The sequence below is a fragment of the Pinus tabuliformis genome, chromosome J (assembly GCF_031772625.1).
Source record: "Pinus tabuliformis cultivar Carrire ecotype Pingquan chromosome J, CPIR1, whole genome shotgun sequence".
NCBI lineage: Eukaryota > Viridiplantae > Streptophyta > Pinopsida > Pinales > Pinaceae > Pinus > Pinus tabuliformis.
In genome coordinates, this window is record NC_142295.1 from 582,824,042 (window position 1) to 582,851,657 (window position 27,616).

General features: G+C 33.9%; 1 pseudogene; it reads right to left on the minus strand.

The window, feature by feature from the left end:
* Window positions 1-26,839, minus strand: LOC149228324 (two-pore potassium channel 5-like; annotated as a pseudogene).
* Between the last annotated feature and the right edge of the window lie 777 nt (window positions 26,840-27,616).

The following is a 27,616-nucleotide window of genomic DNA, read 5'->3' on the forward strand; positions in this document are numbered from 1 at the left end:
CTATCCAGGGCATTGGCTTCCAAATTTTCCAACCCATGCATATGGAATGACCTGTTGTTGCTTCTTCTCCTTCCCCATCATTTGGCTCCCTGTCAACTCCCTCCCTAGTAACAAATTGAGATTTTCATGGAATCCACAAGAAGTCATGCTGAATCCTTCCACTGCAACATCCTCAGATGTAAGAACCAAATATACAACACTCTCATCATTATTCTTTGGCAGAGACGGAGCTCTCAGCTTAACATCAGCTTCAACCAGAGCAGAAATGTCAGACCTCTTGAGCAATTTTCCAAGGGAATAATCTTGATCCACCTTATACTTTCCAAGAATTATAGCACTGGAGGGGGCAACCTTGTTAGAGGCGACAACCCTATACTTCTGCGTGGTCTTCACCAGGTGGACGCTGAGGGCTGATTTGATGTATTTTCTCCAAGAGATTGTAGAAAATCAACGATAATGGAACATTTAAGAGAGGTGAATTTACCATACCGAATAAGATGGACAGAGATTACTCCACTACTAGAAAGCAGAGGACCGTCATGGGAAGTTAAAACAACAGATGGCTCTTCCACCAAGGCAACAAAAGATGCACATAATATTGCCATACACACTGTGATTTGCACCATGGCAGTAAGTTGAAGGCGCGAAATAGAACCAGCCATTTTCGGGAAACAGTGACTATCTATCTATGAGAGAGCCAACGGATGAAAACTCCTCTGATAAGGATCAAGAAACAAACTGCGTCAACATGAAGAAAAAAGGAGCGGAAAATCGTTCAATTTGGAAATTTGCAACTGAAAACAACAGATGAATGAAAAAGGAAAAGAGGGATGATATATATATAAATAGGGGTTAGGGTTGAAGCGAGGACGTGGTTTGGAGAGGGGCGTCGTGTTGGCGTGTGGAGTAGTTTGGAAAGTTGCAAATGCATTCATTCAGGAGAAATGATGTGTTAGGTATTGAGTTGAAGACGTTTCCTCCCTCTTGTGCACTCCTACTGGTTGGCAGTGGATTTTATTGGAGACAACTATTCCATTGATGGGGTCACATGTATGGACTCGCACTCGCCACTCATCCATTCCATGGAAACAAGCAACAATGGCATTCAACAAAGGGGCAAATAAAGTGGTTATCCCGCAATGTGATGCCAGGAACCACGAAAACATGCATGAAAAAGAAGAAAAAAGGGAATAAGATATGAGATGGCAAATGATTTGGAAATGAGGACGCGGGGGCGATGTGGTGGCATGCATATAAGTAGGGCAAGTGGTGGAATCGGGGAAGCGGCTTAGAGGGGCGTCACTCTGGCAAGCATATATTTATTTTTATGGTAGTATGATGGAAGGGAGTATGGAAATGTAAGTAGGGAAAGTTGAGGGAGAGAGTGGTGCCTTGCTGGAAATCATAAATTAATTTATATTTATCATGTGGAGTAAAGTCGGTGAAGGGAAAGTTCTGCATGCGTAGCTAATCCATTTGTTGGAAAAGGGGATATATTTAATGGTTTATATGCAAGTCAAATACATTTCCAAGTCTTACTGTTTTTGGTGAATACGTTTATGTTGAAGAATATACAAATGCAAAACATTATAAAGCCTCAAATAGTTTTATAGTGAAAATTACAATGGATTGAAATGATTATTTTATTAATTTTAAAGTTACAATGAATCTGCACTTGTCAATACAATAACCAAAAGCAGACTTGAGACTGTGTTTCAGTAAGAAGCAAAGACAATTTTTTGATGGGAGGTGTAACAAGGGGTTTAAGAGAAAATTTATATATCATGATCGGTTTGTGGGTCACTGGTTTGATTTCTTTGTAACACTTGTATTCATATCATAGTTACCAAGTTCGAGTTCGAGTTCGAATATGAATTCAATTTGATGCAAAAAAAAATAAAAATAAACATAAATAAAATTGACTGTCTAAAACACAATACGGAAAAAAGTCAGGATTATACATTTTATAGCTGCTAGAAAAAATGTTCTTTTTTCAAAATATTATAAAGTTTAGCTCTCTTTTAAGCTCATTGCCCCTTGGTAGACTTCTATCTCTCTTTAATATGCAACTTGAAACATTTGTTAATTGAACAAAATTTTTATTTTTGTATATAATAGTTTATAAATCTACCTAAACCAAAGCAAAGACACAAAGTTGTATCTTTTTAAATGTAAATTAGTAACCTCTTCCTCTTCCTCAAATCTACCTATTTTTCCCACGCTGCTGATTCTCTCAAATTAACAAATGCTATTCTTTCAACTTAACATATGCACAAGGCAATTTTTTTAATATTTAATATTTTGATTTTTTTTATCGATAATAAGTTATCTCAACAATGAGATAAAGATAAAGATATATTCATATATATTGATCATGGAAAATTTTAGGGGCGAATGTTCGCCCTTTGGCGAAATTAAGGGGTTTTAAATTTTTAGTGGGTGAATATTTTGTATCATAGTACATTTTTAAAAATCACCTCAAATAGCCCACCTTATTTTAAGTGAGAGGATAAAAAAGGTAAATTTAGCCTTTGAAATTAGGAGTTACAACCTTCCATTCGCCCTAATTTTCAAGAATAGGTTTTATTTAAGTGAATCCTATGGGCCAAATACCATATTTATAAAAGAGGTATGGTAAATTAATAAAAATAAAAATAAATGAGAGGTGTGGTAAATAAATAAAACATTTTTTATATTTACTCCATAAGTCACCTTATATACATGCAAGGGTGTAAACAAATAAAAATATAATTAAAGTGGAGGAAATGTCTTTTTATACTTACTCAAAAGGTATGGTAAATAAATAAAAATATAAATAAACTAGACATATGGTAAATATATAAAACCTCTTTTTATATTTAGTCCATAACCCTCGTTCTATTTATGAAGGCTCGAAAAAGAGGTTTTATTTAAGTGAATCCTATGGGCTAAATACCATATTTGTAAAAGGGTTATGGTAAATTAATAAAAATATAAATAAACGAAAGGTATGGTAAACAAATAAAACATTTTTTAATATTTACTCCATAAATCACCTTATATTTACGAACACTCAAAAAATGCGTTATATTTAGGTGAAACCTATGGGAAAATTACTATGGGACAAATACCATGGGCTAGATTATTATTAATACCATGCAAAAAAGCATTATTAACCTAAAAATAAACATGGGACATGGTATTGACGCATGGTATTCACCAAAATGGCACATGGTATTGACCCATGGTATTCACCTGGAATGTAGCCTATTTAAATGGGGGAATTAAACCAGCATAGATCCATCTTTACTCTGGATATACTAACCCCCGAGAGGTATCAAATATCGTGATATGCAAACTAGCATAGAGTGAAAAAATATTTGATCCCTCTTGGGGCTTGGTGGATCAAGACTAAAATTGGATGTTGTAATTTAATGTATGTTAAACATTTTAGCTTGGTTAAAATAAAAATCAACTATTAATTTTATTAATTTTTATAAATTACTAATAGTAATTTTTAAGCTCCAGGTTTATGATAACCCGTGGTATTGACCCATGGTAATACCATCGTATTCATGTGAGCATAGACTATTTAAAGGGGAAATTCTATCATCTTAGATCCATCTTAATTCTGGGTCTACCAAGTGCTCAGAGGGATAAATAGATTTCATCCCCCTAAGAGTGGTAGATGTGGAGTTAAGATGGATATAGGTTGGTTTTTATGATAATGAAGATATTAAAATAGACTTTGGAAATTATATTGTAAAAACATCTTAAGGTGAATGGTTAAAGCATAGACATTGGACAAGTATATTTGTATACTTCTGTTTTAAATTGAAACAAATCCGGGGCTAAAAGGAATGGATTGATTACACTGGTCATCCTTCTATAACTTTCCAACATAGGCTGGAGTAAACAGATTGTAATTTGGGTAATTTTTCTAACTGCAAACAGGAACATACTTGTGTATTGACAGGGTGGTTACGAGGTCCCTAGAAGTGATGAATTTGAAATTTTCTTGGTTTTATATATAGTATTAGGTTTTTTCTCATGCTTTCTGTGAATGACATGGGTGAATTTTATCCTATGCCCACTAGGTTATCGATATGTAATTTCGGTAATTTTGATTTCAAAAGATATTTTAAAGAAATGCAATGATTTCATTTGTGTATTCAATAAACACAATATTATAATGGAATTCTGCATTTGTGGTTTACCTATACAGATTACATGGAGAAGTATTAATGGTGTGACATCAATTGTCCTCAAGCAGAGGCTTTAGTTTTATTCTTTTTTGGAAGCAAATAATTTCTTCCAACATTTTTGAGTTCCATGAAAAATTTGAAAGTCCTAATAGTATTCAATTATGGGTTCAAGAGAGACATAGTACTCAATTATGGGTTAAAGAGATCCACATTGAATAATCTATCGGCCTTATCTTCACTTAGTTTAAGAGTATTCACTTGGAGAGGTTGCATGTGCCCCCACTTCAAGAGCATAGTAAAGTCATGTAGAACTTACAAAAGCTATCTTTAAGCTTTTAGTGAAGATTGGAAAAATGTATGGGTTCAATAACACCCAGTCGAGCATTAAGCTTCCAATAATGCTAGATTTTAACCTGGAGCACTTTTGTGATTTGGAGGAGATGCCCCATCGTATTTGTGACACATCTTCAGTTGTGAATTGGACTATTACTAACTTTCATTTCCTTCAAAAGTTACTTGATGACTTGGGGAACCTCAACTCTTTAAGAATGTTAAGGAAGGAAAGAAAGCACATTATGCTAAGTTCTCTTATGCTTTTCAAGTTTTTCCTGGATATCTACAACATTTCAGGTAGGAAAGTACATTCTGTTAATGAAAATTTGTCTTGATAGAAAGGCCCAATTTCAAATTCTAATGCTTTCAAAAAACATTGTATAACTGTAATGTTTCTAAAAGGAAAGCATATTTTTCAATTTAAGTATCATGATCCCATATTCCAACTTATTTTTCAGTAACCCATTAGGCTTTGTAGCTTTGAATAAATCCATGGCTTTTGATAAGATCCTCTTCCAAATTAGAACACGGTTTCCTTTTGGCAATAACCACATACAATGTCTTGTTTTTTTTATTGAGAAAATAGAGGTTGTGAAATAAGATTGTGCCATACAAGGACTTGATTCATTGATTATGTATGAATTATGGCTCTTGATGTAACAACGTCTTGATTTTGTTGCTTGAAAATAGAGGTTATGCTTTACTATTTCACAGAATTTCTTACAATCTTTCCATAAGTATTGATTTGTAATCTGAGTCACTGAGGGATGACAGTAATGACAAAGGTAATATTCCATGGTTTGAAGTTCCCCTCTTACTAAATATTTAAATATATCACCACAATTTAACTGTTAGTTAAAGGAATTGTATTTGATTTGTAAACAATTCATTGCTTGATTTATAGATTTTGATTTTTTCCCTTTTTTATTTTTTTCTCAAATTTGGTATGAGATATCTTCCAAGATTTGGGTTCCCTAGTTTCCCCACCATAGCTACGAGGTTCAGATGCTATCATTAAATATTCTCGAAACGTTACAACTTTTCTAGTAAGTGTGCTTTGAAACATTGTTTTTGCTTTTCCATGGTGTTAATGCGAATAAGCACTGCAACTAGTGCCATTATTTAGATTAAGTGCTGAAATCTAGGTGCTCCTGTAATGATGGAGTGGTTGTTTTCTATCTACTAAGGCCATATGAATTTTTATCTGTTATGTTGTCCTGAGATATTCAAATTCAGAATAAGAATTGAGGTCTCGTTTCCACTGTAGATTGCAGTCAGTTTCTTGAACATAATATATAGTAGATTATCTTTTACTAATAAACTATGGATGTGATCCCTCACAGGAAAGAAATTCAAAGTGACTTTGATTTCACATTGATTTGTCAAAACATCCACACATGAAAGGAGATTCAAAGTGACACTGATTTCACACTGATTTGTCAAAATGGAGGCAAGAGAAAAGGAAAATTTGTATTCAACAATGCTCTTAATTTCATATGTACATGCACAAACATATTAGTAGAAAATATTGAAGGGTTTCCTAAGTAATATTTTCTATTCCAATACATTCTTTACAGCTTGTAAATAAATAACTCGGAACAATTCATTACACTACTTGTTATTCTTTATTAATCAGTGGTTAAGATTTTGATATTGAACTGGCTAAGATTTTTCTTCCTTCTATGAAATTGTGTGTTCTATAATGCTTCTTTTCCATTCACTATGTATAGCATATAAAGTGTGTTTAATGGAGTAGGAAGATTGGAAAGTCTTGTGATCCTTGAACTATGTTACAAGGCAGAAACCCAACGGGGTAGGGTAGGTGCATCCCCACAAAGGGGTCACAAATACCAAAGTTCGTATTGGCTAGTGCCTTGAGCTATAAAATTTCCTTTGGACCTTTACCCTTGTATTAACAGTGAATCTGGAGAGGATTCTAATATTATATTTATAAGATTTATATCAGTTAAGATTGATGAATAAAATTCATGAGACATGAGTTAGGAAGTCCTTGCAAGGTGGTTGTTGATTATTGGAATCTATGATGGCCATTATGTCAGGCCAGGTGGTCGCACTCCCTTGATCGTGAGCACGATTGTGATCAAGATGGAAGACTTCATAGTCTAGATTGATTGTTTAGCAGTGATAGTTAGTGGGCTCATTCACAAAAGCTTCTATTTCACTAATCCTTTTTATAGAGTTGTTAGACTCAATTTCCAGAGGTTTTAATTACACTATAGAGTTGAGTTCTGAGAGAGTTGTGATTCACAATGTTAAGTATAGCAGCTATCAAACTTGAATGAAGACAAGCATAGTAGAGGTATCAGACTCTGTTATAAGCTTACCTACATATTATAAGGGACTTGGTTGGATTTTTTATACTTTTATAAACAAGTTCCATGTTGTGGAAATGTGAAAAAAAACAGTGATATTGCCACCATGTGGCTCTTGTCATATGTGGTTTTATACTTTTTCAAAAAATTCTCTAAGAGTTCACAATGCTAAGATTCACTAGGACTTTACAAAGTTTTATTATTTAGTGAAAGACTCACCAAGATCTTACAAGATTTTATAATTCAGTAAAATATTTGCCATGCCTGGTGAGAGATTCGCCAAAAAATTATATATACATATTATATTATTGATAAAATCGCCTTCCATTTTTCCTATATACCATGGAGATTCGCCCATTTATTATACATATAAATTCGGGGGGGTTCTTAAAATTTTCCCTGATATTGATAAAGTTATTTTAACACTAAGATAAAAATTAAATTAAAAAAATAGAACTATACATTTCATAGGCTCATATACCATGCTCAACCATATGAAAATTGTCTCGATATGAAAATTAACCATGGTCAACCATGGTCCAACATGACATTGTGATAAAGATTGTCTCAATATGAAAATCAACCATGGTTAATCATGTTTACTTTAGTGTTTATAATATTTATCTTAGGGTTTATATACGTTGGGTTTATAATATTAGTCCCTTGGGTTTAATCTTATTCCCTTGGGTTCATAATCCCTTGGGTTTGTTATTCCCTTAGGTTTATAATATCAATCCATTAGGTTTATAATATTAATCATGGTAAACCATGGTCAATCATAGACAACCATGTTCAACCATGGTCAAACCATATGGATATGGAAATCAACCATGTCAACTATGGTCCAAAGTTGCGTTCTGAAAAAGATTGTCTCGAGATGAAAATCAATCATGGTTAACCATGGTCCAACATTGCATTGTGACAAGGATTGTCCTTATATGGAAATCAACCATGGTCAACCATGTTTATTTTAGGTTTAATAATATTCATGTTAGGATTTATATACCTTGGGATTATAATTTTATACCTTAGGTTTATTATTCTATTGGGTTTATAATATCAATCCCTTGGATTTATTGATGTAAGCGTTCATATTCCTAAGGTTTAATATTCTTCAACAATGGTCAGTTGTGTTCAACCATGTTCCAATGTCACATTATGACAAGGATTGTGTTAATATGAAAATCAATCGTGCTCAACCATGTTTATTTTAGTATTTTTAATATTTATCTTAGGGTTTTTATACCTTGGGTTTAATATTATCCCCTTAGGTTGATAATCCCTTGGGGTTTTAGTATTAATCCCTTGGGTTTATAATATCAATCGCTTGGGTTTATTATTCCTTGGTCAACCATGGTTTATTATGATGTCAACCATGGTCAACCATGGTCCAACATGGATTTGTGATAAGGATTGTCTCAATATGAATATCAATGATGGTAAATCATGTTTATTTTGGTGTTTATACTATTTATCTTAGGGTTTATATATCTTTGTGTTTATAATATTAGTCCTTTGGGTTTAATATTGTTCCTTTATGTTCATAATCCCTTGGGGTTTTAGTACTAATCCCCTGGGTTAATTATTCTTTGGGCTTATAATATCAATCCCTTGAGTTTATTATTCCCTTAGGTTTATAATATCAATCATGGTCAACCAGTGTCAACCATGGTCAATCATGGGGTTTTAGTATTAATCCCTTAGGTTTATTTTTCCCCTGGGTTTATTATTAACTTGGATTTATAATATCAATCATGGTCAACCATGGTGGGATGTCGGATTATGACAAAAATTGTCTCCATATAAAAATCATGGACAATCATTGTCAACCATGTTTTGTAGAATCAAACACGGTCAACCATAGTCAATCTTGGGTTTTTAGTATTAATCCCAATGGTTTGTTATTCCTTTGGATCAAACATGGTGAATCATAGTCAACCATGCTCAAATGTCTCTTTGTGACAAAGAATTAATTATTATTATTATTATTTAATTAATTAATATTCATATTATTATTATTTAATAATATTTAATTAAAAAATGTTCTTTAACAATAATTAACTATTTAACTACTATTTATTAATTTTTATTAGTAAATTATTATTATTATTATAACTTATAAAATAAAATAAAATAAATATTAAGTAATTATTTATTTACATTTTATAAAAAATGAATAATAAAATATTATTATTATTATATTTATCAACGATTTTTGTCAAAGATAGAAATGAAGTCACATTTACTAAAATAATAATAATTATTATGAAGATTATTATTGTTAGTTAATATTACTAATATTATTATGAATTAATATTATTGTTATACTAATACAATAACAATTAAATTATATTATATTATATTATAATAATAATAATAATAATAATTATAATAATCATATAATATAATATAATAATTATTATTATTAAGAGTTACTATTATTATTAATTAATGTTACTAATATTATTATTATTATATTAATGATGATGATGGTTAACGTCCGTTGAGACCAAACATTGGTCTATTGGACCTAAAGAAACAAATTATTTATTTTGATTTAAGATTTTATTCCTATGCTCAAAAAGTTTGGAGAGAAGCCTCCTGAGCTCACAATAATTTTGACATTGTAGAAGGCTAGGAAGGTCGGTATTGTAACAAAGATTGTGAAACTGAGATCTAATGTGGTTGTACGCAGGGCACTCTAAGAGGAAGTGGTTTTCATCCTTGATGTTCCTATTCTCACATATATGGCAGATCCTTTCCATCCATGGCGTTTTAGGAACTGCCCAACGACCTGTTTCACTATGGAGCTCATGACAATTCGTTCAAATCTTTTCTTTATTAATTTTCTTCTTTGAGCTAGTTAAAATAGAGAGATATTTTTGATCTTCTAGGGTGGGGTTGATGACCTTCTTATAATAACTTAATTTTGTTTTAGCCACTAAATCTTTCTCACACCATATTTTTTCTTTGAACTTAGAAGTAACAATATCTTTAATGTTATTTATGTTTTGCAATGCATCATTCTCGTTGATCTCCCAATAGTTTAACCAGGCCCTTGTGTCTTTATGCCACCCCTGATTGAGCCTTAGATGGTTTTGGCTGGAATTTAAAGCTAGCTTAGGAAGTCTATGATCGTTTATGTTATTGATTTTGTGCTTGTACAGCAGAAACCTAATCATAGTTAGGCTCTCAATAGGGGAAAGCCCTGCTTCTATAAGGAGAATAGGATAGGGTGTATTACTTTTAATTTTCAAGTTATAAGTTATAAAACTCTTTCGGATTGGCTCAATCTTTCTCCATGATTCTCTGGAGATGCTGCAACCCCAAACCTCATAGCCATATAAGATAACAGGAGTGACTAAAGTTTCAAAGAGGAACTTCTTTTTTTCAACATTACGAGGTTTTTTGTTTTACAATTATTTTCAAGACCAAAATAAGCTTTCCACCCCCCATTAATCCTTTTCTTAATGCTATGGTTCCAGTTGAGCTTGTGATGAATATCAATTCCTAGGTACTTGTAAGAATACACTTCCTCCAAGTTATTATTGTCACACATAAAATTAGAGTAAGTGTCCTTCTTGGATTTGATAATCATAACTTTTGTTTTGTCAGTGTTAACAGTCATACCCATGGTAGAGAAGAAATCCTTAAGAAGCCTGAGTTGCTTATCAAGATTAGATGGGCACCTTGCTAAAAGAACAATATTGTCAGTATAGAGAAGAAGGATGATGACTATACCAGCTAAGATCGTGCCATCACATCCTGCTTCCTCTAAATAACCTTCAAGCTTATCGATGAAAATGCCAAATAGGGTAGGGGAGAGGGTGCAACCTTGTTTAACTCCAATGTTACACTTAATATCTTTCGACCACCCCTCATTTCTCTTTAGCTTGGAAATTACATTCTTGTATAACCTTATAGTGGCAGCGCTCAACTCGAGAGGAACCTTTAGCTCTTCTAATCTATTCCAAAGGTTGTATCTAGGAATCATATCGAAAGCATTTCTAAAGGTGGTTTGTTGTTGAGTGATGCCTTCTGAAACCTGCTTGGCCTTTAACCCGCTTACCTTCACTTTCAAGCCATATGCTTAACTTCTTTTCCAAAATACTACCTTATAACTTGGCTAAGAGAGGGCTGATCATAATTGTCCGATAATTAGAGGGGTTATTTGTATCCCCACTTTTAAAAATAGGGATAATGAGGCTCTCAGTCCAAGGTTTAGGGAACCCTTGCTTGACTGCTTGATTGAAAAGCTTGTGGATGTGGGGGATGAGGACAAGACCTACAATTTTTAAGATTTCCGCTTGGTAACCTTCAATGTCCTTATCTTTCCCATTAGCGAGGTGATTAACCCCAAACTTAATGTCTTCTAAAGAGAAAACTTCTTTCGTTGTGAGCAGGGTTTCCAAATTATCCATAACATTTGGAGATTCATAAAGCTTTTTAAGATAGGAATTCCAATCGTGAAGAGCAATTTTATTATTATCTTTAGTCTTCCTAGTCAGAATCTGCCTCCAAAATTTCTTAGGAGCTACCTTAGAGAGGTGTAAGAGATTCTCCTGTCTTTGACGAATGTATTGCCTCTTTTTCCTTTTAGTTAGGGCTTTGTATATTTTTATCCTGTCCATTTTAAGAGATTCATCAACAACTTCCTTAATTGCTCTCCTCGCACTTTTACAATCTTTGTCATACCATGGATTGGTTTTGTTAGTTATTTTATTATTTGAATCTTCAATTGAGAACTTGTTAATAAAATATGAAAGGGTTGTATTAAAATTATGATAGAGGTCTTCTATGTTGTCTATACTAGATAAAGGAAGCAAATTAGTTTTTAATTCATTTAGAAAGAGATCATTTTTATTTCTATCAAATATTAAGTTCTTTTGGCTGTAAGTATTATTTTCTGTGGGAACTCTATGCATGACAAAATTAAGAGTTATAAGTAAAGGCCTATGATCAGAGTCAGGTTCATGGTCGTTTAAGATGTCAAAATTTATTATTTCGTTGTATAATGGGAGATCGGAAATAACGTAGTCTACCACGCTACTACCAAGTCCATGGATGCAGGTCATCTTGCTAGAATTGGGCCACTTCTTTAGACCGTTGCAAATTATGAGATCCTAAGCACTACAAAGCTTGACTAGCTCTGACCCAAACAAATTTTCCCCAAGGTCTTCAGAGCTCCTTTTGTACCTACTAGCCAAAGTAGGGTCTTCGTCTAACCAAAGAGGATTAGGGTTGTAATGATTGCTTAGAGTAATAGCTTGGTTGTTTGAAGTTCGAGCATTAAAGTCACCTATTAAAAGGATATTACCATCATTCCTTAGGCTAGAAATATCATTCTCTAAACCACTGTAAGGGTTAGTTTTATCTAGATTCTTCTTCTTATAGAAGATAGAATTGATGGAGGGAAAATAACATATTGCTATGTAGGACTTTTTATTATTAATGTCTTTGATCTCTATCCAACTATATTGGTTGTGAGGGTCGTTTTTATAAATCCTAGCATGGGGGGAGATGTTATTCTTGATGTAACAAGCCATTCCCCCAATGCCTCTACGGGAGGATCGCTTGTTCCAGGTAGACCATAACGTAAAGCCATCTATGTTAGGGACCTTAGATTCTTCGTGCTTCCAAGTTTTAACAAGAAAAATAATATCAACATCATTTGAAATCCAACTTAGCTTAGGGTCTTTGTTCCATGGGAAACCCTGATAGTTCCAAGAAAGGATCCGGAGCATGTTTAATTGCTATTGATTACCATATTTTTGGTTTCTATCTCGAATAAAGGCTTTTCTATTTCTGATTATTGCCCATTTTCCTTCCTTTCTAGCTTCTTTTACCTTTTGAACCTCCTTTCTTAATTCTGCTTGATCTTTTGGAATGAGATCTTCATTTATGAATATTCTCGTTCTTTTTAGACTTGAGGTTTTACTAAGTATGTCATACTTATGATTAATGGAGATCACCTCTATGTTGATTAGTCTTCATTTATTCTCGGTTAATTTCCCCACCCTTGTTGCTTCTGTGGGACACACTGTTTCAATTTGTAATCTATTATGTAATTTTGTCTAGGCTAAGGCTAAAATATCCTCATCTACTTCCTCTTTTAAACCGAAGATTATAAGGTTCAAGGCCCTTTTGTTACGTTCATGGTCTAATTCTATTAATTTTTTCATTTCATCTTTAATTGGTTTGATATCTAACTTATCTACCACATTATTTAGGGTGAGGCGGCTATTAACTTTTTCTTCTAGTTCTTTAATCATGTCTTTCATTTTAAGACTCTCTAAAGTATCAGCATCTCCTTGCTAGGATGGTTGGTTAGTATCTTGGTTTTTTTTTCTATAACTTGCAATCTAGTCTCCATTGCCTCCATCTTATTCTCCAGTAGTTCTATTTATTTTCTATTTTTTTTTGTATCGTGTCTTCAAGAGATGAAAATTTATTTTCCAACATGGCTTCTAACTCTTTTTGTAGCTTGGCTTCTCTTTCTTCTCTACGTTTCTCTAAAGACTCTATATACTCATAAGGGCCTTGTAGAGTAACTGTGCTAGGTCTGCCCTTGGTAATCTTTGGTAACTGTGGTGAAATATTCATACTTGAAATTATATGAGCAAATATGTATTAGAAAAAGAAAAAGATAATGAAAGTGTGCACCTGATATCAACAAACCTGACTGCAGATTGCCTGTGTCCACCGCAGCCCGCAAACCGAAGAATATATGCGAAGAATATATAGAGTATGTTTTTAACTCTTTCACAGAGCCTCAGAACTCTTTCACCGAAAAATATATGTGAAGAATATATAAAGTGCGTGTTTAACTCTTTCACCGAGCCTTAGAACTCTTTCACCGAAGTATATATAGAGTACGTGTTTAACTCTTTCACCGAGCCTCAGAACTCTTTCACCAAAGAAAATATGCGAAGAATATATAGAGTATGTTTTTAACTCTTTCACCAAGCCTCAGAACTCTTTCACCGAAGAATATATAAGTACGTGTTTTTATTATTAATTAATAAAAACACATATTTTATATATAAATATATAAGAATATAGTTGTTATTATTTATATAGTTATTAATAACCATAAATAATTAGTCTTGAAAAAAATACACATAGCAATTATTATTGTTGTTGATATACATTGGCGTATGTCAACCACATTAGAAAATGTCGGTGTATATCAACCACATTGGTAAATGTGGTTGTGCTAATGTATAAATCTACCTAAACCAAAGCAAAGACACAAAGTTGTATCTTTTTTAAAGTAAACTAATAACCTCTTCCTCTTCCTCAAATCTATATATTTTTTCCACACCATTGAGATTAACAAATGAGATTCTCTCAAATTAAGGCGATTTTTTTTAATATAAAATATTTGATTTTTTATTTTTTAATTATCGATAATAAGTTATCTCAACGATGAGATAAAGATAAAGTTATCAATCATGCCTTTTAGATAAAACTAATGGAGTTCACATGTACTCCCAAAATATATATAGATCTGTAAATATACATATGTATAAATAATGAATAACTTCCACAAAATATTGGTGATGAGTCCTTTCCGAGTCACGTGCTTCATAGAACATTAGTGCTAGCTCTACATTTCCTACTAAAAAAAACATTTTATAAAGATATTTGATAGTCCAATGCTTGGAGTATGGCTTGTGCATATTTCTCTTAAGAATTTTCAATGCATCAACCACTCTTTTAAATCTCAAGGATGCCCTTTAACAAGCTAATACGGAAAATTGAATTTAGTGCGTGCTTAGTTTCAACCATATTCTCACATACTCATGCAGCTAATTCTGGTCATTAGGGAAATTTTGAGGTCTAAAATAGGCCTCCTAAGAAAAATTTACAACCAAAATAAATTGTATAAGAACCAATAGGATTCAAGATTATGATGTCAACCATGGGGGATGATTTACCATTTTTGGAATTAAAAAGTAAAAAGATTTAAAAATAATAAAATAATAAAACCACTTTTTTCGACTTGTATTTTCAACTTATCTCCCTATGATTTTACTCAAATTTCAAGGAGGAGTACTCATTGGATGCAATATTCAGTTCCTCATCTAAGGAGTACCCATGTTTCATACTTTTGGTGGAATCTGCTACACGAAAAATGAGAAATACATAAAAACACGTGATTGCAATCATGTTTTTCATATATTTCTCATTTTTCATGTAGTATGGTCCATTGAAAGTATGCCACATGGGTACTCGTTGGATGAGGAATCAAACTGCATCCAACGAGTGTTCCGCTCGAAATTTGAGTTAACCCATAGGGAGATAAGTTGAAAATACGAGTTGAAAAATTAGTTTTTTATTTTTTCCCTCTAAAATTTGATGATGTAATCTAATCTTATTTCATTATTTCCACTATTATTTTATAATTTTCTTAGGGGGCCCATTTTAGACCTCAAAATTCCCCTAATGTAACCCTCATAGAAAAAACCTTGGATAAAAATCATTATGTAAATTGGCATAAGGGGATAGATTCATTACATGCATATCTAGCAGTGGAAGAACCTAATATGTATGACCCATTTCTTGTTTTGTTACCATTTTTTTATTGGATGTAGTACCTCGAGGAAAAGTATTGATATACTTTAAATCATGATAAGGGACACATTTAGTATAATTTGATGGACAAGAATTCGTTCCTTCTAACATATCTTTACCAGATCAACTGTAAAATTGGGAACCACCTAGTTCCTTAACTGTTACATCCTAATTGAGACTAATAAGACTTGTATTTAGTTAACTTACTTAATGACAAATTTATATTTATATTTATATATTTGTTTAGTCATATATATGACTCTAATGGAAATAAATGGACTGGTGACACCCTTCCCATGATCAGACTTATTTATTCACATGAACTGTAGACAGGGTCCACTTAGGTGTCCAATGACGACATTGTAGTCTATACTGATATATCGATCCCTTGTTGGCGGAAGTTCTCACATAAGGCACATCGGTATAATATAAAACAATGCAATAACTGATAGATAGTTCAATTGTTACCACTATTAACAAAGAGGTCTAACTTTTATACAGGTGGATACATTCACTTTAATTTGACTTAAATCAAAAGGATAAAGAAAAAAAAATCCCTGAATTCTAGAAGCGTTGATAGATTTACATCTGTGGACATCGAGTCGTCTAAAATGGATTATATATGTTATCAACATTGTTAATCATTATAAATCTCTTTCACCAAAGAAGAAACTGAAAATTTGGGTTGCCATAAATGCTCTTTGATATTACTAATATGTTAATATTTAATATTGAATTAGTCCTGAGGGTGAATATCCCATGCCATTTGTATATATCCTTTGATTTTGTAGGCAAATTTGACCTTGCTATATTATCATGGGCTTTGATTTGATCGAAAATTGTTGAATATATTCACTAGTAAATCAAGAAATGTTATATGTAATGTATTAAACCAGTTTATAAGCAGTTATTAATTTCATTAAAGAAAAACAGAAATTTGGTAATAAACCTACGACCTTAAGAACGGAGCTCTAGCCGCCTTCAACAAGCAATCGAATATGTGAGATTAGGAGGTGGTCTTCTTCTTTATCCCATGCCCCTTTCTTGGTATGAGCCTTCTCGTACCAGGAAGATCTCCCCATCTTCGCAGCGAAAAGTGCTCAGGATTCAGGTTAATGAACAAGAGCCATATGTGATTTAGCCCTTTCATCCATGCTAATTACTAAAAATTAATGTTAGGGCATATTTTAGCAATCCAAATTATGACTTAAGAAAGCTTGCTCACACTGTCCTCCACACAATGTATTCAAATTTTTTGACTGTAGGGAAATATTACATTTAAACACAAACTGAGGAACAACATTTTAAGCTTTCATGTTCTTATTATCTCGAAACCCTGCTTAGACAACAATTTCACTTTCAGTACCCTTCCCTGACCATAATGAGCATTTATCATAAGAATTTGTCATTATAAGTTATGATATCTATTATTTATTTTTTTCAACTAATCTTCTTCAGAATGCCTATGTTGGGTGTGATCTCTCTCCCCAAGTCTCCCTTTTCTTTTGTCCTAATTTGATCAAATTTCCTTCCCCGATAGAGCTCTTAAGGTCCAAGTGTTGAACCTAGGAACTCTGATACCACTTGTCACATCTCCAGTTCAAGACCCTTCTCATATATATATATATATATATATATATATATATATATATATATATATATATATATATATATATATATATATATATATATATATATATATTGCTTAATTATATCAATTTTTGATAGTTGTTGTAAGGGTAATTTAGATTTAAAACTAAGGACTAGTAATACTCTTTATTTACTATTGTTCTTTGTAATTGTGGAGAATATTCTGTCCTCTTTTACTGACCTATTTATTTCTCCAGTTTACGTGTGCCACCTATCACCCAATACTCTCAACTCCTCTAGTCTTTTAAGGAGACATATATTTATTCAAATTTTGAAGAGGCAATGATACTTAACTTTTTGAACCTCACATTGCTTGCAAGCAATTCTCATTCTTTGGTTGCAACATTACGGCGTGCCATTTCACCAGCCCACGTTTTTTTATACCAGTCCCAATAGCTCCAAAAGCCGACTCCAAACATTGACTGTGTGAAGAACAAATAGGATGTTTTCAAACCATTTAACATGACGCAACCAAATTCCTGGATTCCTTCCTACCCTAGAACAAGTACACTCTTTTAGCACATTTCCTCACATAATCGTGTCATTGTGTACTCTCTACCCTAAGTTCTGATAGCAAAATAACGATTCTATAATGCGGAATAAATACTTAAAAGAATCGAAAAACTTGAATACCTAAGAAATCATACCTCTGGCCATTGATGCTACTCACACTCCGATGTATTTTGTACACAACTACCTAGATCTTTTACACCACCTCAACAACACTTTGAGCTTTGCTGAGATTGGAAACCAACACCCTTATAAATCTTTGCTTTTCCTATATTACCTGTCGTGGAAATTGACGATGGAAGAGAAGATGGAAATCACATAACAAATATCTGCAAGCCCAAGAAAATAGTGGCATGGTATTGCCCTTAGAGAGACTAACAATTACCATGATGTTAGAGCCAAATGGAATGAATGAAGTCTCACATGTGACCAAGGCAATTATCGCGCAACTTGTTATACCAGGATTTGTCAGACAATCAAATGGGCATCAATAGAGAGTGGAAATTACATGGGAAAGTGTGGACATAAATCAGTTAGACCACATCAAACACGCACGCTACACCACACAGACATATATACAAATTCTCCACTCACAAAACTAATGCTTCCCATTGAAAACAAAAGCTTGAAAGCAGCAACGCTAAAAAACCTATGGTCGAATAAAAAATAGAGTGAAAACTACAAAGCCCTTAGATTTACAAAAATTCACCAAACACTATCATTCGTGTGGCACTTCCAAGCTCTGCTCACTCTAACTTTATGGTGTAAGGCTGAAGGATATTGAATGAATGAGCTTGGGGACCAAACAGAAGTATATATAGCCAAGCTTCCATCAAGCTTCTATTAGCTATGTGTCAAGTGTTCCAAAGAACATGGTAGAGATGCAGAGAGAGTAATGGACCACTCTAGGAGCTCCCAACAAGAAATTAATTAACTAAAGATAGTTTCCGTAATTAATGTAATTGACGGCAAATGGTGCCGGTAATAAATCGGTGGCCGATGGTTTCCGTAATAATCAGCGGCCGTAAGGGAGCTAACATTCTCCCACTTGGTCCATACTTCCAAACTAATGTCTCATCTTAAAACCCATTGATAATCTGTATTAAGTAATAGATACATGAATCATTGCGATAAGTCCTCTAATTACGAGTATTATCTTCCATGTATTACTATGTATTTATTTCTATTATAATTTATGTGGCAACAATTCCTTAATGAATAAACCTTATGTTTATTGTTGGTCCTACATATATGAATTCTCTCAAACCAAATTAAGGTGCACATAAATATGAGAAAAACATCACAATAATTAATAATTTCATTAAAATAACATTGTCCATACAATGAGAAACTACATAATGGAACCAAGTCCAATATTCATTACATGATCCTTGAATTTAAACGGTGGCATGCCCTTAGTCAAAGGATCAGCGATCATAAACTCAGTGCTGACGTGCTCAATGACCACTTTATTTTCTTTAACATGTTCCCTTATAGCTAAATACTCAATGTCGATGTGTTTATTTCGACTCCCACTTTTGTTGTTTTTAGCCATAAAAACAGTAGCTGAATTGTCGCAATACATTTTCAATGGCTTAGAGATAGAATCCATAATTCTAAGCCCAGAAATGAAAATCTTAAGCCATACACCATGTAAAGTAGCCTCAAAACAAAAGACGAACTCGGATTCCATAGTGGAAGTGGCAATCAAGGTCTACTTGGCACTCCTCCATGATACAACTCCACCGGCCATCATAAAAATGTATCTTGATGTTGATTTGCGTGAATCAACACATCCAGCAAAGTCAGAATCTGAGTAGCCAATTACTTCCAAATTGTTCGTCCGTCTATGCATAAGGATGTAGTTTTTGGTTCCTTGAAGGTACATCATTACTTTCTTTGCAACTCTCCAGTGGTCTAAACCTGGATCACTCTGATATCATCCCAACATTCCCGCAATAAATGAAATGTTAGGTCTTGTGCAAACCTGAGCATACATTAGGCTTCTGACAGCAGAAGCATATGGAATGTTCTTCATTTGTTCCCTTTCAAAGCTGTTCTTCAGGCATTGGTTCAAATTGAACCTATCACCCTTCACAATGGGAGCTACACTTGGTGAACAATCCTTCATCCAAAATCTCTCTAAAATTTTATTAATATAGGTTTCCTATGATAGACCCAAGACGCCTCGAAATCTGTCTCTATGGATCTTAATGCCAATGACATAATATGCCTCACCCATATCCTTCATATCGAAATTTTTAGAGAGGAATTGTTTCACTTCATGCAACAAACCCTCATCATTGGTTGCTAGCAAAATGTCATCCACATATAAAACAAGAAAACAGATTTTACTCCCACTAACTTTCAGGTATATACATTGATCCATAATGTTTTCTACAAAACCAAATGAAGAAATTACATTATGAAATTTCAAATACGATTGGCGGGATGGTTGTTTTAAATCATATAATGATTTCTTAAGCTTGCAAACCAATTTCTCACCATCACTAGAGGGGAATCCTTCAAGTTGTTTCATGTAAACCTCCTCCTCTAGATCTCCATTGAGAAATGTCTTTTTCACATCCATTTGTTGCAACTCCAAGTCAAAATGGGCTACTAATGCCATAATAACGCGCAAGGAATCTTTCTTAGATACAGGAGAGAAAGTATCCGTGTAATCAATTCCTTCTTTCTAAGTGAATCCCTTAGCAACGCGTATTGCCTTGTATCTCTCAATGTTGCCCAATGAGTCTTTCTTTGTCTTAAAGACCCATTTACATCCAATGGCTTTTGCTACATTAGACAACTCAACAAGATCCCAGACTTTGTTACTCTTTATAGAATTCATCTCTTCCTTCATGGCATCGTACCATAATTCTGATTCTTTGCAACTCATGGCTTGTGAAAAAGACTTGGGATCATTTTTGGCTCCAATGTTGTAGTCAGATTCTTTTAGATACACAACATAATCATCAAGAATTACTGATCTCTTTGGTCTAATATATCTTCTTAATGTTGTACCATCATCTTCCTGAGAAGTATGTGGTTCAACTCGTTGTTCAAAGGTTCTTGGTAACTCTTGAACTACCTGATCTATTAGAATGTAATCAACAGCTTGTGGAACTTCAACAATTGGTTGCTTAACACCAGTTTGTACTTGAGAGGTGTTGTGAACAATAATCAATCTATCCCTTGAAGGGGAAGGTTGAGATTCTGAATGATCCTTCTCAAAAACTATGTTCTTGGTTTGATCGTTCCCACTGATCAAGTCATTTTCAAGAAACTTTGCATTTCTTGATTCCACAATCCTAGTGCTGTGAGATGGACAATAAAATCTATAACCTTTAGACCTTTCAGCATATCCAATGAAATACCTGCTAATGGTCCTTGGGTCCAGCTTTTTCTCTTGTGGATTATATATTCTTACTTCAGACGGGCATCCCTAAACGTGCATATGTCACAAACTCAGTTTCCAACCTTTCCATAATTCAAATGGCGTTTTAGGAACAACCTTGGTTGGAACTTAGTTTAATATATACACTGTCATCTTAAGTGCTTCAGTCCACATGGATTTAGGAAGATTGGAGTTGCTAAGCATACTCCGCACCATGTCCAATAATGTTCAATTTCTTCTTTTTGCTACACCGTTCTGGCCGGGTGAACGAGGCATGGTGTATTGGGAAACAATCTCATGCTCTTGAAGAAATTTTGCAAATGGACCAGGTGCTCGTCCATCTTTTGTGTATCTACCATAATATTCTCCACCTTTATCTGATCTCACAGTCTTAATTTTCTTTCTGCATTGTTTCTCTACTTCAACCTTAAAGATCTTAAAGGCATCTAATGCTTCATTCTTTTTATGAAGCATGTCGAGATACATATATCATGAGTAATCATCTATAAAAGAGATGAAGTATCTCTGACCATGTGAGTCCATGTTTGGACTACATATATCAGTATGTATGATCTCTAATATGTCCAAACTCCTATTGGCACCTTTCTTTGACTTGTTGGTCTGCTTTCCCTTTATGCAGTCCACACAAGTCTCAAAATCAGTAAAATCCAGAGTATTAAGTACCCCTTCATTTACCAATCTTTTAATTCTTTCTATGAAGATATGACCTAATCTTTGGTGCCATAATTTAGAGGAATATTCATTAATAACACATCTTTTAGTGCTAGTGTGAACATGCATTGAATCATAAGTGACATTGTTTTGTAAATTAATGCAGTAAAGACCATTAGACAAAATACCATTCCCAACACAATTAGATTTATAAAATAAACTAAAAGATATTTCTGAAAAGTTGAAGGAATATCCAAAAGGTACAAGTCTTGAAACTGAAATCAAGTTTCTAGAAAAACTTGAAACATAAAAGGTCTTTTCTAATTCTAAAACAAAGCCACTACTTAAAGTTAAATAGCATGTTCCTATAGCTTCCACATGCGAGCCCATCTTGTTTCCTGATAAGATGCTTTGCTCACTTCCCACTAGCTTCCTTAGGTTTTGCAAACCCTGCAAAGAATTTGAAATGTGAATTGTTGATCCAGAATCAATCCACCAGTTGTTAATATTGACATTAACTATATTAGATTCATAACAAACAAATGAGATTGGATTACCTTTGTTCGCAAGCCATTTCTGAAATTTGGCACATTCCTTCTTCATGTGTCCCTTCTTTTTACAGAAGAAACACTTGGAATCCTTCTTGATATCGGCTTCGGGAGGTACTTTACCTTTCCTTTTCTCATTGGCTTGAGATTTTCCGTTTCCACGCATTTCCAACATTGCACTTTCTCTCAGTTTCGTCACTAGTCTTCCTTCCTCTTAAACACACATGGTCATGAGTTCATTAATTGACCAGTTATCCTTATGTGTGTTGTATGAGATTTTGAAGGGTCTGTATTGGTGTGGAACAGTGTTCAGAATGTAGTTCACCAGGAAAAACTCCAATATTTCAACCTCGTGTTTCTTCAATTGAGCCATAGTGTCCCTCATTTGCATGATGTGCTCGCATACACCTTTCACATTGGTGAGCCTTAGGGATGAGAACTTCATGATTAGGGTTCTTGCTAGTGCCTTGTCTAAAGTGACGAATTGATCATCAATGGCTTTCAGCAAGTCTCGGACCTTTTCATGCTAATCAACGAAACCACGAATACCAGCTGAAATTTTAGTCTTAATGAACATCATGCTTAGGCGATTAGATCGTTCCCATCGTTCATAAAGCGTGATGTCTGCTGCAGTGCTGGTATTAGTGAGTGTCGATGGTTCATCTTTCCTAATAGCATAGTCTATGTCCATCCACCCCAAATGAAGGAGAACACTCTCCTTCCAGACTTATAGTTATCTCCTTTAAGTTCAGGGATATCACAATGAATTTCAGAGAAATTTCCAAGTTGTACAACTGCATAAAATTAAAGATTACATGCTTATGTTAAAATTGAGGCCTAAAAATAAAATTTCATGCTTTACCAATGTAAACCATGCTTAAAAATTGAATCTAATGACATAAAAATTGTTTGTGGACTAAATTTTCAGTTCAAGCATATTCAATTATTCTTTATGATAGAATTCATCAAATTATTCACTTAATTCATAATTCTAAAGGGTATATCATGATTATAATTTGATATAAATTCTATCTTAGATTTGAACTTTATGATAAAATTATTAATTCATAATTCTTGTGGGTAAGTTATGAATATTTAATCCTAATTAATTATATAAATATAGTAAAAATTCGCGTGGGATAAAATTTATTATATTTAGTATAATTAATTACAATTAATGTCTAAATATTCTTTATGTGATCCTAATCAATCATAATATATAATATTCTTTAATTAGAGATGTTGTGGCTATTCTCTAATTAATTAAAAATTATATTGATCACCAGACATTATTTCTTTTATGCATAAAAATTAGCTTGATATGAGAATAACAATAAATTGCATGAATAAAACTATAATATTTATGCATAACATTCAACGATGGGTCTCGTATACTCATCCAAAATAGCATGTATTTATAGCAGAAATAATAAATTCATGCAAATTAAAAATGAGCATAATTATTAAATTTGTACAACAATTATCCAAATTTCATATAATTAAACCAAATAAATATTATAAGCATAAAAAAATTGAGCAAAAATTAGACATATTTCCAAATAAATGACTTAATTCAAAAAATCCTCTAAATATGGCATTGAGCCAAACAGAGCATGTCTATAAACACCAAGGCAAATGCTCTGATACCAAATGATAGCAAAAAAATGATTCTATAATGCGGAATAAATACTTAAAGAATCGAAAAACTTGAATACCCAAGAAACCATACCTCTGGCCATTGATGCTACTCGCACTCTGATGTATTTCGTACACAACTACCTAGATCTTTTACACCACCTCAACAACACTTTACACTTTGCTGAGATTGGAAACCAACACCCTTCTAAATCTTTGTTTTGCCTGTATTGCCTATTGTGGAAATTGACGATGGAAGAGAAGATGGAAATCGCATAACGAATATCTGTAAGCCTAGCGAAATAGTGGCACGGTATTGCCCTTAGAGAGACTAACAATTACCACGATGTCAGAGCCAAATGGAACGGATGAAGTCTCACATGTGACCAGGGAAATTATCGGGCAACATGCGATATCAGGATTTGTCAGATGATCAAATGGGCATCAATAGAGAGTGGAAATTACATGACAAAGTGTGGACATAAATCAGTTAGACCACATCAAACACGCACGCTACACCACACAGACATATATACAAATTCTCCACACACAAAACTAATGCTTCCCAATGAAAACAAAAGCCTGAAAGCAGCAACGCTAGAAAACCTATGGTCAGATAAAAAATAGAGCGAAAACTACAAAGCCCTTAGATTTACAAAAATTCACCAAAAACTATCATCCGTGTGGCACTTCCAAGATCTGCTCACTCTAACTTGATGGTGTAAGGATGAAGGAGATTGAATGAGTGAGCTTGGGGACCAAACATAAGTATATATAGCCAAGCTTCCATCAAGCTTCTGTTAGCTATGTGTCAAGTGTTCCACAGAACATGGTAGAGAACTGCAGAGGGAGTAATGGACCACTCCAGGAGCTCCCAACAAGAAATTAATTAACTGAAGATAGTTTCCGTAATTAATGGAATTGAAGGCAGATGGTGCCCGTAATAAATCGGCGGCCGATGTTTTCCGTAATAATCGGCAGCCATAAGGGAGCTAACAAGTTCGACTAAATTCCCATATATCTAACCTCGATTGTACTTTCACGAGAATTGTGAATCACTTGGGACAAATTTCACACTTAAAATTCGAGCGTCAGATTATTTGCACTATGCTGGGCCTTACCAAATTTGTCTGTCAAAAGTTAAGCTATAGAAAAGCCTAATCTTAACTCCAATGCTTCACGTGTTTGCAATAGATCTTTCAAGATCCTCTCCACCATGTAGAACGCTCAAAGCTTATGCTACTTTGCCAAATCTAAACTTATTCGTACTTTTCATGCCTTATTTTGTGCATCTTAGAACTCTCCCAAAAATTATATTGAGGTTTAGTGTAAGCTACACAGAGTTAAATGTTGCAATAATGTACAAATTGATCGAGGAGATGGTTCCAGGGGAAGCATCAATCCAAGCGTTGACCCACTAATTTCGATAAGAGTGCCTCATATGCTCAGATACATTTCGATATAGATCTACTTCTTTCTCTTGACCACTACGGGAATATATATATATATATATATATATATATACCCCAATCCGTTGAATTACAATTTTATGCATCACTGTTTAACTATTTCCCCAAAATCTATTATTTACTTGCTTGAATTGGGTTTCTGGAAAATTGGAAAAGCTTTCAAGAACAAATATCTTTTTATATTTCTGTTAATAACAAGTAATGCTTCTTTCTCAAGTCATACAGGTTGTAGAAGAAGAAAAACTATAAAATAAACCAAAAATAGACTTGCACGAATCATAAAATTAAAAGGGACGAAAAGAATGGAAAGCGAACCTGACAAGCCATTGTTATCAATATTTGCGGCAATCAAATCCTGAACCGTCATATCTCTTTACAGCGCCCATTTTGCAACCAAAATGTAGCTACTATCAATCCTTGCTTCTGTCAAATGAAAAAATGCTTGCGCAAAAGCAAGGTACTTACCAGAAGCCATATCGTTGCAAACAACCGACCTGTCAGTGTCCTGAAGGCATGGTTTCCATAGCCAACCGTCATCACTAACATCATCGACAAGTAGAAAGAATCTATGCATCCCAAACTCTCCACATGGTGCATCACTCTTGCACCCAACACCAATACACAACACAATCACGTCGAGAGCAATTTGCACCCTCCATTTCTGATGTGAATCCTTCTTTTCTTGACATCAACAAAACATTTCTTCGCTATGTCATGGTAGCTTACGTCGACAGATTGGAGCAGGAAGTTCTTCTGCTTATCCCACAACGTATGATACCATTCCACTCAGTAAAATATCAGTAAGCCCAAAACCAACAAACACAACAAGCACGAAAACAACATTGCTATTTTTCTCGTGGAAGTAATATCTTCATAACCGATCATGCACATCATCCCAATGCAAAAATAAAAGGCATGAAGGATCGAACAGGTTTCTTTTCTTGCAAAAAGATCCCTAATGAACCAATAAACGCCTATTGGGAACGAAAGCTATATCAACAACCCCAAAATAGCCTACTTCAAGATAGAAGAAACCAATTTTAACTCCTGCCTCTTAAGGTTTTCTCTCACATTACCCATTGTCGACATGGCAGGGGCAGTTCTTGAACTGTACAAATTCTTCCTCCCCCCTTTTTAAATGTGAATCTCGTAATTGTTCAATTGATTTTAAATATTTATTACTATCGTCAACAACTACATTTAAGATGAACAAATCATTTTGTTTCTCAGAACTCACTTGTCTCGCAGGCTTATTATCGCAAACTTTCTTTGAGACTTCTTCATTGACTCTGGTTTGAATTCTAGACTTGCATCCTTCAATGAATTCGACTCCCTGCGATCGGAAGACAATTTTTTTTGAATGCAAGCCTCTCTTTCCATGCCCTGCATTCCTTAGGGCATAGGGGCTTGGAAGGGACAGAAGCATCGTCACTGGTTCTTCTTCCAGCAAGCTAAAGAGCAAACTTTCTCCATGGCCAGACATGGAGTCTCTGCGCATAGGGCTCATATACGCCAGTAATGGTTCCTCCATGCTCGCATTGAACTGAATAGCCAATAGGGTGTCACTTTGAAAACAAAACACCTCCACCCAATCATTCAACCGAATAGCTGATAAGGTGTCAGTTGTAAAACATAACACCTCTACCCAACCTAGAACTGACTTTCTACAGTTCACCCTAAGCTGAGAATACTTGCCCAAGGATCAACAACCTCTTGTTGATATCTTCAATGGGTATTTAATTCCCTTCATTTATGATAAGGTTTCCTTTAGCGGCTACATGCTTTTGTGGATCTTTTTATCTACTTGCCTAGGATTTTCCCATAAAAACCTTGGTAGTAGGGTATATATTCATAATGAAAAACGAAAATTCAGTTGCCTTGAATCAAATTATTATCAAAATATATATATATATAGTAATATATATATATATTGCTTATGCTTTGGCATATCTATCTTCCATATATGTAGTGATAGAGAGTTTTGTGCATACTCATATATAAGAGTGCCCAACCAAAAAGCAAAAAAATTATATAGGCCCTTTATAAAGAGTTTATGGTACTATTCATATGTTTGTTCATTTATCAAAGTAGAGATCTTCCAAATTCCCATATTCTCATAAGCCCATTTTTAGATAAAGAATCAATCTCTATGTTCCTATCTGTATTCCTATCCATATAAATATATCAACAAGTGTATGCATATGGCGTTTGTAAGTATCATTGAACTAATTAATAACAATCTTACAACTCCATAAACAATTTTAAGCTTATCATACCCTACAAAGCCAAACAATTAACCATATAGACC